The sequence below is a fragment of the Mytilus trossulus genome, chromosome 5 (assembly GCF_036588685.1).
Source record: "Mytilus trossulus isolate FHL-02 chromosome 5, PNRI_Mtr1.1.1.hap1, whole genome shotgun sequence".
Taxonomy (NCBI): domain Eukaryota; kingdom Metazoa; phylum Mollusca; class Bivalvia; order Mytilida; family Mytilidae; genus Mytilus; species Mytilus trossulus.
The window spans coordinates 17,267,786-17,286,771 of NC_086377.1; the positions used below are offsets into that span (position 1 = coordinate 17,267,786).

The 18,986-nt window shown below is 32.2% G+C and overlaps 1 long non-coding RNA gene across 1 annotated transcript; it reads right to left on the reverse strand.

Moving 5' to 3' along the window:
• Positions 1-10,511: 10,511 nt before the first annotated feature.
• Positions 10,512-14,482, reverse strand: LOC134719465 (uncharacterized). The gene is made up of 3 exons (XR_010107593.1): positions 14,413-14,482; positions 12,352-12,439; positions 10,512-10,837 (listed from the first exon to the last, which is right to left on the reverse strand). It is a non-coding gene; the product is annotated as an uncharacterized LOC134719465 (long non-coding RNA).
• Positions 14,483-18,986: the final 4,504 nt, after the last annotated feature.

An 18,986-nucleotide genomic window follows, 5' to 3' on the forward strand; every position in this document is an offset into this window, starting at 1 on the left:
AATATCTCTGATTCTTACCATATTCGCATGACTGCTTCACTGTGATTAGTTTTCTGCAAAGTCTGTCGATAAACTTACGAATAAGAAAAGATTGAATGTTAGATAAAATACTACAAACCAGTACAGCTATATTGTTTCCGTCGTTGGTTTGTCTATTGTAAAGTAATTGTCTTATTGAGCGGTATTTCGCTAGATTAAGCACGTGAATATGTTACATTAGAGAAAACACCGATGGCATCAATGTCAAAGTGTCATGGCGTCATCCATAAATTTCAACAGTTTCATTCATGTAATTTTTCAAATATTTCAATTTGGAGTTAGATGATGATAAAACAAGTATTTTAATTTTTGCAGACTGGTAATGTGGGTTCATATACAAAAATGGCATAAGAAAAGGCGAGTACATTTTTGATGGTTTGCTGTCGGTCCTTCTTCTGTAATTAAGTTGTTTTTAGAGGTTTTTGATGGTTTGCTGTCGGTCTTCTGTTATTTTGTGGTTTTTGATGGTTTGCTGTCGGTCATAACTCTGTGATTTAATTTTGTAATTTAGTGGTTTTTAGAGGTTTTTGATGGTTTACTCTCGCTCGGTCCTACTCTGTAATTTAGTGGTTTTTGATGGTCTGCTGTCGGTTCTCATTCTAAAATTTAGTGGTTTTTGGTGGTTGCTGTCGGTTCTTCTTCTGTAATTTAGTGGTTTTGATGGTTTGCTGTTGGTCCTACTTCTGTAATTTAGGGATTTTTTATGGTTTGTTGTCTGTCAAACTTCCCGATCAGTGTTCTTAACACAAATCCGACCGTTGGTTATGTATCCCAATCTATTTGTCATGCCGAAGATGTTCTATAACTGACTATATGTTATGGATCTGACCATTGGTTACAACATGTATATCTTTCTCTTTTTCATGCCAAGATGTTATATAACTGACTATATATTATGGATCCGACAGGTGGTTACAAAATGTATATATTTCTCTTTGGCATGCTAAGACGTTCTATAACTTACTATTGACTAACTGTTAAGGGTTATGAACATCATTAAAGGTCCTACATGAATTTATATTTACAGCCGATTTCATTAAGTGTGTAACCAAAAGTAATATATTTGGTAAGTTTGCTTGTTAGCTGAACCGTGAAACTAATCATAACTTACCTTTGACTACACACTCAATGAAATCAGTTGTAATTGCATCCTCGTTCTTTAGTAGATTGAGTATAGCATAATACAAAACGTGAATGTTAGGAAGGTTTGAGATTTGATGTCATTTAACTAATTTTTGAATAAAACAAGGTTTATAACTGAAAATAGAAAACCGTCTGAAAAAAAAACATTCTACGTAAATATATACATTTTTAATGTCGCACATGTCTAAACATTTTAGTTGTTATGTTCATATGATATAAAAAAAAAAAAAAAAAAAAAAAAAAGAATGTGTCCCCAGTACCCAGATGCCACACTCCACTATCATTTTCTATGTTTACATGACCGTGAAATTGGGTTAAAAACTCCAATTGACATTAAAAGTAGAAAGATCATATCATAAGGATCATGTGTACTAAGTTTCATGTTGATTTGACTTCAATAACTTCATCAAAAACTACCTTGACCACCTAACTTTATCTGAAGCGGGACAAACCACCGACGAACAGACGATTGCATGACAAGACAGACGGACGGACGGACGCACAACCCAGAAAACATAATGCCAATAAATGGGACATACAAATAAACAGATATTTCATGATTGCATATGATGCAAAAAGAAGTAACTGTAAGCAATTATTGGCGACCACAAACTCTTCAACAATGAGAAATAGTCAGCTTTATAAATCCATCCTCTGATTTGCAAGTAATGAATATAGATTTATCAGATAAATATGTTTGAAATATTTCACGCAAGACTACAATTTTCACATGATTTAATTTTAAATGTAAAACATGACATGATGTTCCTCGTCTCTAAACTAGTACTTTGTTTTTGTTTAGGGACCAGTTGAAGCACGCCTCCGGGTGCGGAATTATCTCTCTGCATTGAAGACTCATTGGTGGCTTCCAATTCTTATCTGCTCTATGGCCGGGTTTTTGTCTGTGTGACACATTCCCATTTTCATTCTCCATTTTATTATCCTCAACATAGTTTGTGTATTTCTAGACCCTCTAGTCACATAGTATGAAGTCTATCATCGGATTTAGAACTAATGGAGATAGATAGTAAGAAAAATCTGTACGAAACTTCACGTGATAAATAACTTCGGTATGATTTTATAAAGATTTTATATCGAAACTCGTTTTACAAACATTTGCTATTATTTTCACTGATGAATTTTAATAAAATCTTTGTCAATTAACTGTTAAGACGGAACTTGTTTTACAAAAATTTACTTCCAATTTCACCAAGGGATTTTAACAAAATCTCTGTAATTAACTGTTAAGACGGAAACACGTGTTATCCATGAACTAATGGATGTATCCTGGTTCCTGAGGGAGATCCGAACGGTCATATTCGTATTTCTCTAATAACAAGATTTATCTGGACATATCGATCAAAAATAGTCGTTAAGTTTCGACATATAAATCATTTACCGTATTTAAGCTGCCTATTTCCTTACACAAATCTTGTATAGTGTCAAAAGACTTTAATATCAAAGTTAATACTCTATTTCCAGTGAAGGAAGATCATGATCTGTAACACAGGGATAAGTTGTGATACTTACACATTTAAGTGGATTTCTTCTACTGATGATACAAATTTAGTTTGCAAAACGAGTTTCGTTCTCTAAAATTAGTATACAATATATATGGCTTTGTTTGAACGTGTTTGTTTGCTTTTTGGCCTTGAATGTTTGTCCCTAACATTTCATTAATTGTGCATTTGCATTCAGATATCACAGATAAAATTTATTCGTTCATAGTGTATTTTAATTTACGTTTTTTGATTGAGTTAAGCCAATTGATATTTTATTGTGTCTTTTTCTATGTTGTGATGTTAGGCTATTGTTTCAGAAAAAGGAGAAGGTTTAGTACCATTAAACGTTAAATCCCGCTCCAAATATTTATACATGTACCTGTCCTAAGTCAGAAATCTAGTGTACAGTAGTTGTCGTTTGTTTATGTAATTTATGCGTGTTTCTCGTTTTTATATATAGATTAGACCGTTGTTTTTTCCCGATTGAATGGTTTTACACTAGTAATTGTGTGGCCATTAATAGCTTGTTGTTCTGTGTGCGCCAAGGCTCCGTGTTGAAGGCCGTACCTTGACCTGTGATGGTTTAATTTTTAAAATTGCTATTTTGACGGAGAGTTGTCTCATTGGCACTCACACCACATCTTCCTACATGTATATCTATATATTAGGTACATGCATAGTTCAATGAGACAACAACCCAACAACAGAAAAGAAATATAAAGACATTTTAGAGAATTTTCGAAATAAAGAACAACTTTAATATATAACGTGGGACAAACTTTTACTTACGAGGTTCTTTGACAAGTTCGCAAAGATAAGGCTGGATTATTAAACTCCCCCTTTTTTAAATTTCAATCAGAATTAAAAAAAAAACACACTACAGATCATACAAAACAAGTAAAAAAAAGATATTGTTACTATTAATCAGAACATTTTCTTTGTTCATTCATAATTAAAAGCGTCGTTGCTTAAACGGAACACACATTGTCAAATTGATGTTTTCTGGGAGGCAATATTTTTACCAATCGATTTCCCCCTATTCATGAATTGTTGAATCTCCTATCTGTGTTGAACTTTTGGCAGAACGCTATGTTGATATTATTATCCTCATTACGGCTGATTTAAGAATGTCTGCTGGTCATGTTTTTGAATTCTTGTCATATTTTCGATTTTCTCAGGTTTTATCCATCCAAATGTATTAATTTTTTTTTACACGACACCCCACTTTTGTCTTCATTAATCTGTTCAAAAGATTAGTGATCCGGCGGTATGAAATCCTTGTTATTTTTTCTTGGTTTAAAGGGTAAAAACCAATTCCAATGTTAACAAATAGTAAAGTCTGAAGAAAACCCTTTTCTCGCCATTTTCTAAATGTCTTGTATTTTGAAAGCTACACACGAGACTAATGATTTTATTACTTTATTTTGTTTAAATATCAAAGTTGTTTTCATTTTAAGCAACCACATGAAATCCTTGTTATTTTAAATTAGAGCAGCAGACATCCTTAAAAAAACACATTTTATAATTCCGTATTTCTTAAGCTTCCGTTACAAGTGAGAACTGGATATCGCATTGTACATGTACAGATGTAAGGCGTATTGTTTTCTCAGTCTTCTGTGCTTGAAACAAAATGTACTGCGGTCAACTAAAGCATTTGGCGTCCATCATCTTCCGTCGTCGTATGTCGTTAACTTTTACAAACATCTTCTACTCTGAAACTGCTGAGACAATTTTGCATCATTAGGGTAAACAATGTGACCGACATTGCTTAAAATAAGTCAGAGGGATTGCCCTGATCTGTTGGAAGGTATTCAATGGCATCTCTGAGCTTGTCTGTTAAATCCAAAAGGACTGCCGGGGGGGGGGGGGGGGGGGGGCGGCACACTACGTTTGCGCGCATTTGAGGATTAAAATGTTTTACGTTTGCGCTCAGCTTTTGATAACATTTGCGCGCATTCATTTTACAGGTAAACTAGGTAAAAAAAAAGTATATCATAATTGACTACATATTTTTTTATTTTCATAATAAATTTGACTACCAATTATTAATTTTGAAAATATTTCTTAATTCAAATTTTATATTGTTCATATTGAATTCTAAAACAAATTATAAAGTGATCATTATAAACTCCGTAGTAAAGTTTAATACATGTAACTTCATTGCGAATATTTCGGAGTGAAAAGTGTTTTAACGAATAGTGATCGTTTATAAAATTAGAAAATAATTTCAGTTAGTTTGTAAAGTTACACCAAGGCACAATCATGGAGTTTCGACACGTACCTACATGTTATGTAATGAATTTATCAGTACCTTTACCTTTAAGATAAGCTATGTTTTAGCATTTTAACATTTTTATCGGTCTTACGGACTTATGTTGCTCGAAATCCCACTTTCACCTCATCGTTGGTGAGCAGGGGTCTTAGACTAACGTAATGAGTACTTAAACTTGTAAATAATTGAACAAATTATAAATAAATAAGTATTATTACCTGTATTTTACCTGAGTTTACCTGTCAAAAATTAAAAATCAACAAATGTAATGGTGATAAGCGCAAACGTAATGCACCGGCCTGGGGAAACGATACCGTGTAATTAACTGGTCATCATTTAGAAATCATGGTCGTCTGTCCTGTCACGAAAAAACAAGACCTCTTCTGTTTATAACATTGAAAATATCTAAGGCAGCCATTTTTATTTTCTAAAGATTTCTAAAAAAATAATCTTAAGAATACTCTGAAGAGTAAAATTTATCTAAGATTTTTTGTGAAAAGAGTCACTGGTTCGTAGTGGTGATCTTTGATGAAAATGATAACACGACCATTCCGGAAAATCTATGACATACAGAAGTTCGCATATAACAAAGCATTGCTGTGTTGCAAAATGGCATCAGTATATTTGAACATGTCATATACAGTGATATGCAGTGAAGTTTAGCATTTGATAGCTCATTGATAACATTCTGGCGTATCATAAACAAACAACTTGTAACGTCTCATTTCATTGGCCGAAAGATTTAAATACAACAGCAATGTAGTCAGTTTGCACGTGAATTGACACAGGTGACCGACAATGGAATTTACTATATGTTACTACGAACGTAAAAACAATGATTTGTATAGTTTACAAACCTTTGGCCAAAAGATTTAAATAAATGTTTTTTTAACTTCAAATAGTGGGGTCGAAATAGTATACTGATATTTTAAGTTCTTTATGCATGCAGCAACTCAATTATCTTGTACCCGGCATGATGAGAAATATAAGGATAAAATAAAATACATGTGCCGCTTTAATACGGATGAATAAATGAACCACTTTTAATTTCTTTCATACCTACGATAGGTTATTATCCTTACAATGTCGTAGTCACTTATAAAGTATTTCATAATACTGATCCCGCTTTACAATAATTAATGATGGGTTGCACTGACATTACTCTTTTCATTATTTTCATGCTAAAAACACACACAGTAGCTACCATAAAAGGAGGAAGTTGTCCCCCAAAGATAGAAACAAAATAACTTTAATCGTATCATTTGTGCACCTGAATGAATTCAGTGAAGATTATTTCTTTCGCATGTTTGGAACTAAATAAATATTAATACTTGTGAGAAATGTCGTAGTTTATAAGGAACAACTCCCGTTTGAATTGTTTTACATTGTTATTTCGGGGCCTTTTATAGCTTCACTATGCGGTATGGGCTTTGCTCATTATTGAAAGCCGTACGGTGACCTATAGTTGTTAATTTCTGTGTCATTGTGGTCTCTTGTGGAGAGTTGTTTCATTGGCAATCATACCACATCTTCTTTTTTTACATATATTAAATGTACTGTTTTCGATTATGAATGAGTGAATATTTATTTTTTAAATTTATACTGTAAGAATAGAGTTGCATAACATTGTTGAACAATCCGCTAAAGTATATGTAGTATGCATTCGTATTTAAAATAAAATACAAAACGAAACGTGTATGATAAACTGATAAAAAAAATATCAAGAAATTAAGGATGAATAAATGTATGTACAAGATGAAACTCACCTTTTTATGAATACATTTAAATGATTTAATGAATACAGACATTGTTTGTTTCTATTTACATAGATATAGGAAGATGTGGTGTGAGTGCCAATAAGACAACTCTCCATCCAAATAACAATTTATAAAAGTAAACCATTATAGGTCAATGTACGGCCTTCAATACGGAGCCTTGGCTCAAACTGAACAACAAGCTATAAAGGGCCCCCAAATTACTAGTGTAAAACCATTCAAACGGGAAAACCAACGGTTTAATATCTACAATATATAATTTACGTTCGTTTTTCAACCGAGAATAGTAAAACCTCATGAATTATATCGTTTGTATAAACTTCATTTAATTATCCGCTGCATGTGCCATGATTAGCCATCTCCATTTTTTTCTTAACAAAGCGTGTTATATGTTGTGAATTTACTTACAATTTCGGGATTTTTTTTTTTTTCTTCAAGTTAATGGAATCAGAAAAAAAATCACTATTCTATGGAGAATACCCAAAACTTGGCAAATAATATGAAAAGTGTTTGTAGTAAAGTATACAGTTTCATTTTTCAAGTACAACGTCAATTCATCGAGTCCATTGAGTAAAAGACAAGGCAGGATACGCAACTTGGGTGTGTCAATGAAAAAAAAAATGTGAATTGAGTTTTTTTTTATCCTACATCAAACTTTTGATGCCGTCCCTTGATTAAGAGGAGATATTTAAATTTAATATTTTAACTGTTAAGATTTTAAAGTTTAAACTTTACTAACTATTAAATGCAGAAAATTATAAAACAAATGAATTTCACATGCACTGCACATTTATAAAGCTAGAATTGTGATTAGAATCATGTATGCGAATACGACGATAGAAGCTTAAGACGACCTTGACCAGCTACGTGAATATTCATCAGTCCATCCAACGTTAAAGTACGTGTGTTCTATTTTTGCAGGTGTGAGGTCGAAGGTTTGAATTGACCAATGAAAACGATCGTTCCTTGGAGAGTTAATCTAAAAAAGTTTGTTTGTCTGATTATGTCGCACGACCCTTCGCGAAGCTTGGCCGCAGTTGGGTATATTACGTAATGTCGTCTATGACATGATGAGAAAAACAATATGAAAATCAAATATTTACACTTTACTGTCCCGACAAATGTAAACAACTTTTGAATCGGACATTGTATTATTTGAGGAAGGTCTTTATATTGTGAGATTCGAGTATTTACTTTGTTAAAAAGTACAGTAAATTAGATATTCTATTCGATATTCAGGCTTTTATCGATAGCAGCAGAGACTGACATTGTACTTAACCGCCAATTTCATCATATGACAAAAACATCTATAGATAAGAACATACTCATGAATAAATTAACTTTGATGGGCATTTTTCTCATTTACAATTTATATTGTTCAAACGGGTCGTTTGTCCGTTTTTGTAAAAAGAGTGACAATACGTTGGCTCCAAGTCTTCATTTTGCTATCTTGTAAAATCTGTAGGTTATTCAATGTGACGTTCCATTGATGTGTTGAGCGATTGATTGTATTGCGATCTATATATATGTTTCACGCGAAGTTATTGACAGTAAACCATTCTAGATGATATATAATTGCAACACGGTATGTGATTCAGAAGATCAACATTTATAATACGGTTTCAAATCTAATTGTCGGAAAAGAAAATTATTTACTTCATTTTTTACATAAATAAGGCCGTTAGTTTTCTCGTTTAAATTGTTTTACATTGTCTTATAGGGCCTTTTATAGATGACTATGCGGTATGGGCTTTGCTCATTGTTGAAGGCTGTACGGTAACCTATAGTTGTTGATGTTTGTGTCATTTTGTCTTTTATGGATAGTTGTCTAATTGGCAATCATACCACATCTTCTTTTTTATATCAAAAACTTTTGCAAATAATTGAATCTACAAGTACAATATATAACTGAGTTTCTGTGTTTTTTTCGATGTTTTTATTTTCATATGTAGAATTTGTTTTATCAATTATTGCACTTTCGTCATATCATGCATATATTGCATTTAATATTTTTTAACTTATTCAACCCGAATTTTGATAAAAAAAAATGTTTCATTTAACGCCATCATAAAAACGAACTTTTGACAACGTGATTAGGGAGCTACCATTTTTATTTTTAGGGGGTGAGAGGGGGGCTAGGATGAAAAATGTTGTCTTGCATTTGTTTTAGCTGTAATCTCTGTCCTGCCTTTTTATTTTTCACTCTGTTCGGTCTCGGTTTTTTTAGCTAAATTGTCGTCCTGACTTTTTTTTTGCAAGTGTCTCATCCTGCATTTTTTTTACTCAAAACTCCTGTCCTGCCTATTTTTTTCAAATTTCATCCTAGCCCCCCCCCCCCCCCCCCCCCCCCTAAAAAAATCAAATGGTAGCTCCCTTAGACTATAAAGTTATTATCGTTACTTTGACACAGATGTATAAATACAAGATTAGCACATTACAGTTACGAGTGAATCCTAAACACAGATCAAGAGATAATTATATAGTTGATTACATTTACATTATAAATAGTCTGCAAGTCAAATGTTTGACACCAATTACAATTTATGATTTATTTCATCAAAAACCAATGCATGATGATGATTAGCCTTCATACAGTTACAAGCCTCGTGATCGACTTTGTTTCCGTTGTTTTCCCTGTAGATGGTATACAGACAAAACTCAGTGTATGCTTATTAACTTTTGACAGAGAACTCTTAACGTGTATTTCACTCATTCTGTAGTATTTAATTTGTCAAAACACTGGACACTTTTAATTTGCAAAACACTCATTTGCAAATCCACCGCCGCCTCAAACAAAAGCTACAATATCATGTATATAACCAAAATGTGCGGATTTACATGGGATTCAATAATTTCATTGGTTTTCTACTGTTTCTTTCATATTTATTTTGCAATTGGAATTATAAAAACATGGGATTTTCAATATCCCATGGGACAGGGCAAAATCCCATGGGATTGACCAATATCCCATGGGATTTTGGTTAAATCCCATGGGATTTTTTTTGGTCCCATGTGATAATTGTAGTCCCATGGGATATTTGTTGTCCCATGGGACATTTATTATCCCATGGGATTTTCAATATCCCATGGGACAAAATAAAATCCTATGGGATTAAAATTGTAAATATATATATATAAATATAAAGTTATGTGTATGTTACAATAAATGCTGTTTGGTAGTAAAATGTTTTTTAATGTATACAAGTTTTTTTTAATATATATTTTGTATATATATTTTTTTTTTAATTTTGTCACATACATGTTTTTTATTTGTTTATATGACAATAAAGATTATTCTTATTTTGGAATGTATAATAATATTTACAGTCAAAGAATAAAGTCCTTTCACTGAAACAAAATGATGAAATGTCTAAATAAATGAAAAAATATTGTTTTGAAATCTTGTCTTGTTTATTCTATTATGAAAAATAGAACTGAAAAAATATTTTATATTCTGACTGAATAGTTTACTCTTTTCATGAGGTAAGGTTTTCTTTGTTATACTTTCATTGCAATACTTGTATATGCAAACAATTTGAATTATATATACCTTTGTGGTGTACATAATAGTATGCTTATATTTGCAAATTTATAATATTAACACTTTTTGTTAAAGTTTTTGTTTTCTTTATTCACAACTTGCTATGTACAAATATTCTGTCCACTATATAAGAGTGAAGTCAATAAATAATTTCATTCACTAGAATATTCCTGCAATTCTTAGACAAAACATTTTTCCAATCTGTTCTTCAAAGATCTTCCTCTGTACATATCTTTATTGAATGGAGAGATTCAAATGAGAAAACAAAGCAAGTTTATTTGGACAACAACATTCTAATATTTTGTTCATTCGTTCCATCTTTCAATTGATAATTACATTGTTGTATTTATATGATCAAGTTCTTGTGCATCAATGATCGTGATGATATGACTCCTTTTTGTTTATAGTCATCATGTTGAAATTTCCTCTTTCAAATAAATGTAAGAAAAAACATGTTCCATTTCAAATTAATAAAAAAGTCGCACTATGGAGAAAAATATCAGCTTTAAGTTTTCTGTTCAGTATTGATCTGTGAATGATGACCATGAAAATCAAGATGTCTGACCTGCAAATACACAAACTCAAAAATTATCAGTGAAGAGATCAATAAAATGGCTATTTCATCATGTTTATGATTATTATGATAAACTTTCATTTGAATATTCAAGTACTAAATTACAGAAATCGCTTAACTTTTATAAAAGTTTAGTTAAAGTACAGCTTAATTAAAAATTATAATAAACAAGAATCCGTCCAAAATACACGAATGCCCCACTCGCACTATCATTTTCCAAGTTCAATGGACCATGAAATTGGATAAAAAATATAATTAGGCATTCAAATTAGAAAGATAATATCACAAGGAACATGTGTACTAAGTTTCAAGTTGATTGGACTTCACCTTCATCAAAAACTACCTTGACCAAAAACTTTAACCTGAAACATGCACTTTCATTTTCTATATTCAGTGGACCGTGAAATTGGTGTCAAAAGTTAAATTTGGTTTAAAAATTAGAAAGATCATATCATAAGGAACATGTGTACTTAGTTTCAAGTTGATTGGACTTCAACTTCATCAAAAACTACCTTGACTACAAACTTTAACCTGAAGTGGGACAGATGGACCAACAGACAGCCGAACGAACAGACCAGAAAACATAATGCCCCTCTACTATCGTAGGTGGGGCATAAAAATAAAGGCCACAGATGGGTTAAAAAAGATATTACATTTCAAATGCCAAAAAATGGCATTTTTGCACCAAAGGGAGATAATTTGGAGCTTTTTCAATGATATATACATTTTAAAAGTCATCTGGGGCCAAACCGAATTGATTGTTTTGAATGATTTGGTGTACCATATGATAAAGTTATAAATAAAATGAGTTATGAAAAAAAATATTAAATATTTTTCTGAAATTGTTATACCCTAGAGCCTCCTTAAATGTCATTTGATCTCTATTGGAGAAATGTCTCATTGGAAATCAGACTGCTAAGTGTTTCTTATTTTTATATCAACCCAGCCATATTATACCTGTCCAATATCAGGAGCTTGTACATAGTTCAGTGGTTGATGTTGGTTCATATCCGTCATTTTTATTTTTCATAATTTTTTGTTTTATAAAATTAGTCTAGTACATATTTGACTTTGAATTGATGCTCTGTTTCAAATTTGGTTAGTGTTGTCTTTTATAGATTACTATAACATGTATAGGGTATGGGTTTTCTCATTACTTACACATGTTACAGGTCATCAATGGCCTCTAATACTGTAAATTCACAAATTATTGCGAGTTTTTTATTATTGCAAATAATGCGACTGAGATGTAAACGCAATAATTAAAACTCGCATTTTGTAATATTTTAACTGAATTAAGCATGACTTTTCTCAAAATCGTAAAATGACAAAATCGCAATAATAAATGCACGCAATAATTTCTGAATTTACAGTAAATAATGACAATGGTAACATCCACTAAATTGAACTCTGATGGATAGTTTTCTCATTCATCATACCACATCTTATTTTAATAAATATTTAATCATTATTCACGGACAAAACTTTTATAACAGTGGACTTACCATTTAGGCTTTGTTGACCTCTGTAAATCTTATTTTGTTGATAATATCTTCTGTTTATAGTTTCCCCTTTATCTTTAATGTTCTTGCCCTAAACATAAAAGGGTAAACATCATTTAATGACAAAAATAACTACTATATCATAATTAGTAGGCAACTGAAAATTTTGCCTTATTTGTTTATAAAATCAACTTACTCATCATTCTTGCTGTTCAATATCATGAATATTATCATTGTTCTATGAATCAGAGGTCACAGTAAAATTAACCTTGGCAGGCAGACATCTTTTTTATATGATACCTTGTAGTCATTCCAGACAACAACAAGTAGACCTATGCTTAGAAAAACTGATAACATGGATAAAATGACAAAACCAAGAAAACTTATCATTGACCAAAGAACAATAAAATGCGGTCATGGTTTATATATGAATCTGCCATTCAGACATGCACAAGGGGCCTTATTGCTTACAGTATCCGTAAAAAAGACCAAAGCACAAAAACTAAACATTTTCAAAGTTCCTTATACCCTGCCATTTTGTTATGGATGTGGCTGTTCCAAGTCAGGATCCTATAATTCAGTGATTGTCGTTTGTTTATGTGAAACACATCTGTTTTTTTTTGTTTTTTTGTACATAAATTAGGTTGTTAGTTTTCAACTTTCAACTTGGCTATCATGTGTAAATTCATACAAGTGTTCGGAAAACAGGAAGTTGTGGAGTGATGAATCTGAAAATGCATCACACGGTATAGCTGACTTATTTATTAAACCCTGAAACCAAATTTCAGAAATCCTTTTATCTATTGTAGTTCCTGAGGCAAATGGGACGAAAAATATTCATTGGACGGACTGACTCAGTCACTGACGCAAGGATGGATGGACAGACAGGGGTAAAACAGTATACCCCTTTTTAAAGTGGGGGTATAATTTTAATATGGGGGTATAAAAACCCTTGCAAGATGTCAAAACAAAAAGAAGTAACCTAATTCTTACTTGTTAGAGGGTATTTATTTATTGTCGGTTATACATATAACAATACAACATAAGCTCTGTAGAGCTTTTATCCAACATACATACATGACAAGCACAATACATTTGTACATGAAACATAAAGCTCATCAATGAGATAGTAGTCTCAGATAGAGGGAGACGGGAATGTAGGACAGAAAGTCACATTTAAAAAGTCACACACTGTCACAGGACAAAAAGTCACAATTTAGTTTTGAGATTATTTTTCTTTGAACAAGAAAACACTCTTTTTGTATTTTTCTTGAAGTTTTATACATGAACATGATGTAGCAACTTTGTAATTAAAATTTGTTAAAAACAAATAACTCAGTGCTGTATGTTTGCGCACATTACCATTACATTCGCACACAAAAATCATTACGTACAATGTGTGCAGCTTTTGATTACATTTGCACACATTTTTTTACATGTAAATATAAAAAAAAAGATATGGTATGATTGCCTTTTACAGCTGACTATGCGGTATGGGCTTTACCTCGGCTTTGCTCATTGTTGAAGTCTGTATGGTGACCTATGGTTGTTAATGTCTGTGTCATTTTGGTCTCTTGTGGACAGTTGTCTTATTGGCATTTATCATACCGCATTTTTTTTATATTGGCTCATTGTTGAACTGAAGGTCATAAAGACCTATAGTTGTTAATGTCTGTGTATTTTGGTCTATTGTGGACAGTTGTCTCATTGGCAATCATACCACATCTTCTTTTTTATATTATGAACAATTTCCTTAAATTAAAAATGAATATATATATGTAATAAAAAGAAGATATTTCAAAATCTTTTTTCATTTACATTCAAACAATTGTCAACAAATTGTTTGTGACTTTTTGTCCTATCAACTTTGTTACTTTATAAATGTCTGAGTCTGACATGTGTCTGACTTTTTGTCCTGTGACTTTTTGTCGGAATGTCCTGTGACTTTCTGTTCGTTTACCTTCCATCTTAATCAGTGAACTGAATGGTTGTTTTTTGCAGAAGTCCGGGGAATGTTAAAAGATCTTAAAAAATCACATGTGCAAATTAAGAGTCAACACTTACACAGGGACTACACACAATACTTTTTCAAAATGTCAGCAAAAAAGGATCACTGGTGACATGGGAGTGTAACCGATCCAGAACAGATAAGATTTTCCCGGTACGTCTAAACACCGCTCAGGAGAACCTCCTGAGTGCACACATGCAGGGCATACAAAGTGCACTCATGACAGACCCTATATAGTCGCCGTATCTGCACACATGATGGATGTACATATTCGTTATAGATCGTTATACACTTCTCATTTTAGAGTTAGATTTGCAAGTAACGGCCGGGGAACCTCTTAAAAGATTTTAAAATAATAATGCTACTAAAAATCTATTATTTCCCCCAATTTTCGCAATTTTTTCGCTATAATTATTAAATCTTTAGGCGACTCAGCTTTTAGTGAATATAATGATGACGAGGGCCTCACGAATAAATATAAATATGAAATATACTGGAACATTGATTAGCATAGATCCACTTTTGTGCATAGATCGAGCTGAAGAGTAAACTTCCACATAAATCTCGAAGTTATTTATGCCGGATAAAATAGACTGTGCTCCTGAATAAATTTGTCAAATACATTAATTTGTGTTTTTTTACTTCTACAAGAAATTTGATTCAAATGCCAATTACGCACCATTTGCTGAGCAGAGAATCATTCTAAGCCAGGAACAGTCTATACTAACTGATAACAGTAAGAATAGAGAGTCTCTGTAAAAAGGCAGTCAATCCTAACAGAACTGTAACTTAATGATAAATGTACATCAAGTTTCAGTACCTCACCAAGCACCCTTGCCTTGCATACTGAGATGGCAAACTGGTGTGTGTCAGTATTTTGATATATAATTTTACAACGATCCTTAAAAAATAACCAAACAAACGTTGAATCAAACCATATGAACCTACGCAGTTTATCTAAATCTTTGTTAAAATACGATTTTAAATTGTTCAATTCTTTCTAATTCATAATTTTGTCAAAGTCTACTTTTTTACTAAGTTTTAAATTTTAAAGAAAAAAATTAATATTCCATTTTGATTTGAAGAAAATCTTTTTGAACTGTGATGACATGGTGTTGCAAAGCTGATTACAGGTAACTATAACATACAATAATTTTCCATTACGACAGTGCGTGTATTCTCGGGTGTGTATAACGTATAGTTTTCTAGAGAACATCCTGTCTACGTGTTATACAGATCGATGACATTATACAACATTTCTTTTGTTAAATGTGATAAGGTATCTGTGTCCATTCCCTATTTCAACACCACTAATTTTTCGACGAGAAAAAAAAAAAATCAATATGAAATTAAGAAGAAAAGTAGCAAAATATAATATATAAACTTCAGTAATTACGCATTGAGTAAACATAATTTCAATATTGCATGAACAAATCCATGAGAAAACGTATACATTTGTACATGTATGAATAAAGATGTGTTTAAAAAGACCCATTGGCTTTATTTAACACTAGGACCTAAGATAACTTGAACTAAGCAATGTTTGATGGTTGAGTGGGGACTCATTGACTGCCTTAGAGGGGTCATGCTTCCGTGATTCCCTATATAATCTACCATTTGTTTCCCAAGATTTAGGGGGGGGGGGGGGGGGGGGCTGGAAAAAACGAAATCCGCCTCTGCTAATTGGGAAGTCATTTGGTCTGATACACACATATATATAAATATACCTCTGTGGCGGATCCAGCCATGTGAAAAGGGGGGTCCCAACCCAGGACAAAAGGAGGAGGGGGTGGTTCCAACCATATATGTCCCCATTCAAATGCATTGATCGTTCAAAAAAAGGAGTGGTTCCAACCCCCGAAACCCTCCCCCTGGATCCGCCACTGATACCTAGTATGCATATGATTAACAGCTTTAAATATATGCATATGTTCCGGACCATATGAGTATTTGGACCATACGCGTATGGTCATGACCATATGCGTATACTCATATGGTCCGACCATACGCGTATGGTCCGACCGTACGCGTATGGTCGGACCATATGAGTATATACTCGTTTGGTTATAAACGGGCCGGACCATATGAGTATTTGGACCATATAGGTATTTTTTCAATAATATGCGTGAGAAAACTTTATAAAATATCAATGATTGCTACATGCAATTGTATTATTTACAATTCAAATAACATTAAATATTGGTGTCAAAGCTAGTTTTCTCGCATCATCATGCGTAGGGTGACACTTACGTCCACACGGTACCATAGCTTTTCTTGGGTCCTGGGTCATTCCGATGTGTCTACGATGAAAACCCTCTAGATCTCCAATATCGTAAAACGACTGATACACACAAGTACATCATATCACCAGACAACTTTAAATTATAAACTAGTGTCCTTGCCGGTGACGTCATTCATTTTTTTTAAAACAAGACACGTATAAGTATAAAACATTATGAATATTGCACTGTTAATACTAATTATATTAGGTTTCAAAAGTAAGCAATTTATTAAACTCTCCATCCTGTCGACTTTTACGTCAGGTTATAGTAAAACAGCTCATTAATATATTTTTGGAAGTTAACTTCCCAGGTCGACATTTTCCCATTCACTCGTAACGAATAACATATCGGTAATGAAAAAAAATGTGTTTTCTATAATTTTGACTAGTGATGAAATTTACTATGTGAAACTGCTTATTTTATTTTGTCATTCTTGTTATAACTATTTTTTTTAATGAAAAAATTACCTTTGGTATTGTCTTTTTAACTGACGTAACAACTAAAATGGTTATATAAAGAGGTAAGCAATTATGTACCTGTTAATTACCCGACCATACGCGTATGGTCCGACCATACGCGTATGGTCGGACCATATGAGTATATACCCATATGGTCATGACCATACGCGTATGGTCCAAATACTCATATGGTCCGGAACACATATAAAATAATGGTACGTCTAAAAACCGTTCAGGATCTCTTGGTTGCACACAGGACATTAAGTAACTTAGGACATGTATATGTTACAGTAAATAGGTGAAATTAGGAATTACATGTAATTACTAAAATTTAGGAATTACAGGTAATTCCCGATGCACTTAGTTAATACAAGTAATTCCTGAAACGGCCCAGTTATTACCAGTAATTACTAATTTTATAATGAGTTTTTACACCTATTTACTGACTGCTAAAACAATGTTTTATTATGGTCAGATGATCAAAAGTTATGGCAATACTAACTAGATGATCAGTAAGTACTCTTAGAATATTGAATGGTTGATTAAAGTTGAGCATTATACAGATAATTTTTGACCAATTTCAGCAGACATGGAAATCAGAAATGGAAAAATTCTCCCAAAGCATTATGTTTTAACTTTTTTCAAAACAACTTTGAGTTTGAAGAATATTTAGACTTATTACCTTATAATTTAATTTTAACGGGTCTTCTGATTGGCTGACGTTATTTTGTTATGAGCCCATAGACATAATTTAGTCATGTTACCGTGACGTCATCAACGTTTTTTTCATGGTTTTCTACGGTTAAATATGGAATTTACAATTAAATTATAAGAAATGACTGTAATATTTTTTCTGTCTATTCGAAATAACATAAAAAAAAATGTGGTGCACAATGTTACGCTACGCTCGTTATTCAGTATGCACCAATTTTTTTTTGTTATTTCTTCATAGACAGAAAAAATATTACAGTCATTCCTTAAATAAAGATCAGATAACATTGTGAAGGTAAAGAAAAGGAATGAACTGTTATGTGCATTAGCTTCGAGATATAAAAAAAGTTATATATATATATTTTTGTTGTTTTTAAATCATTAATAAAAATGATATAGTGAAATTATAATTCACTGTTAGTAGCCAATCCAGTTCTATAATTAGCTGAGCAACAAGGTTGATGAGTTGTGCACTTGCGAGTGAATATTTGGACCTCATTGAATACGTATTCATGTGACCTTCAATTCAACCCCTAGCTGAAGATGGGTTATCGATGTATTAAGCTATTAAAATTGTAAGGGTTTTGAAGAACAAACAGTCTCGACTACTTTTGCTATTAATCGCAGGCTCAACAAAAATGAGGAAAAAATATTAAAATTTTCCTCTAGATACTATCTTTAACTAGTACTATAAGAAACTTCTGTCAAAATTGGGTAAAAATCCAGGATGGTTTATAAAATCTAATGTTTTAAAAACTTAAACTTCAGAGTGTATGCAATGTTAACTGGGAAAAAACTAGTCCATTTATCCTGATTATAAGTGATACAGGAAAAAAAAGGATTTTTTTTACAAGCTTTACTTTCGGATATTATCTAATGATCATAAACATTTAGCTTCTGTCCAAGTTTGATAGAAATCCAAGATATTTGGAGAAAGTTATTTTAAAGTTTTAAACCACAGTGCATGATTGAGATTTTAGTTTAACAAAATTATGAAAATCAATTTTGGATTGATATCATTGTCTTGCATGCATACATTTACAGAATTTCAAGACATATAAAACAACCATTTTCCAGTTTCAATTCACAAACAGTAAAGAGTATGCACTTTTGATGTGCCTTATATTCCTACATCCTCAAGTAAGCTCCCTTAAAATCCCTACCCCTTTACTTTCTTAT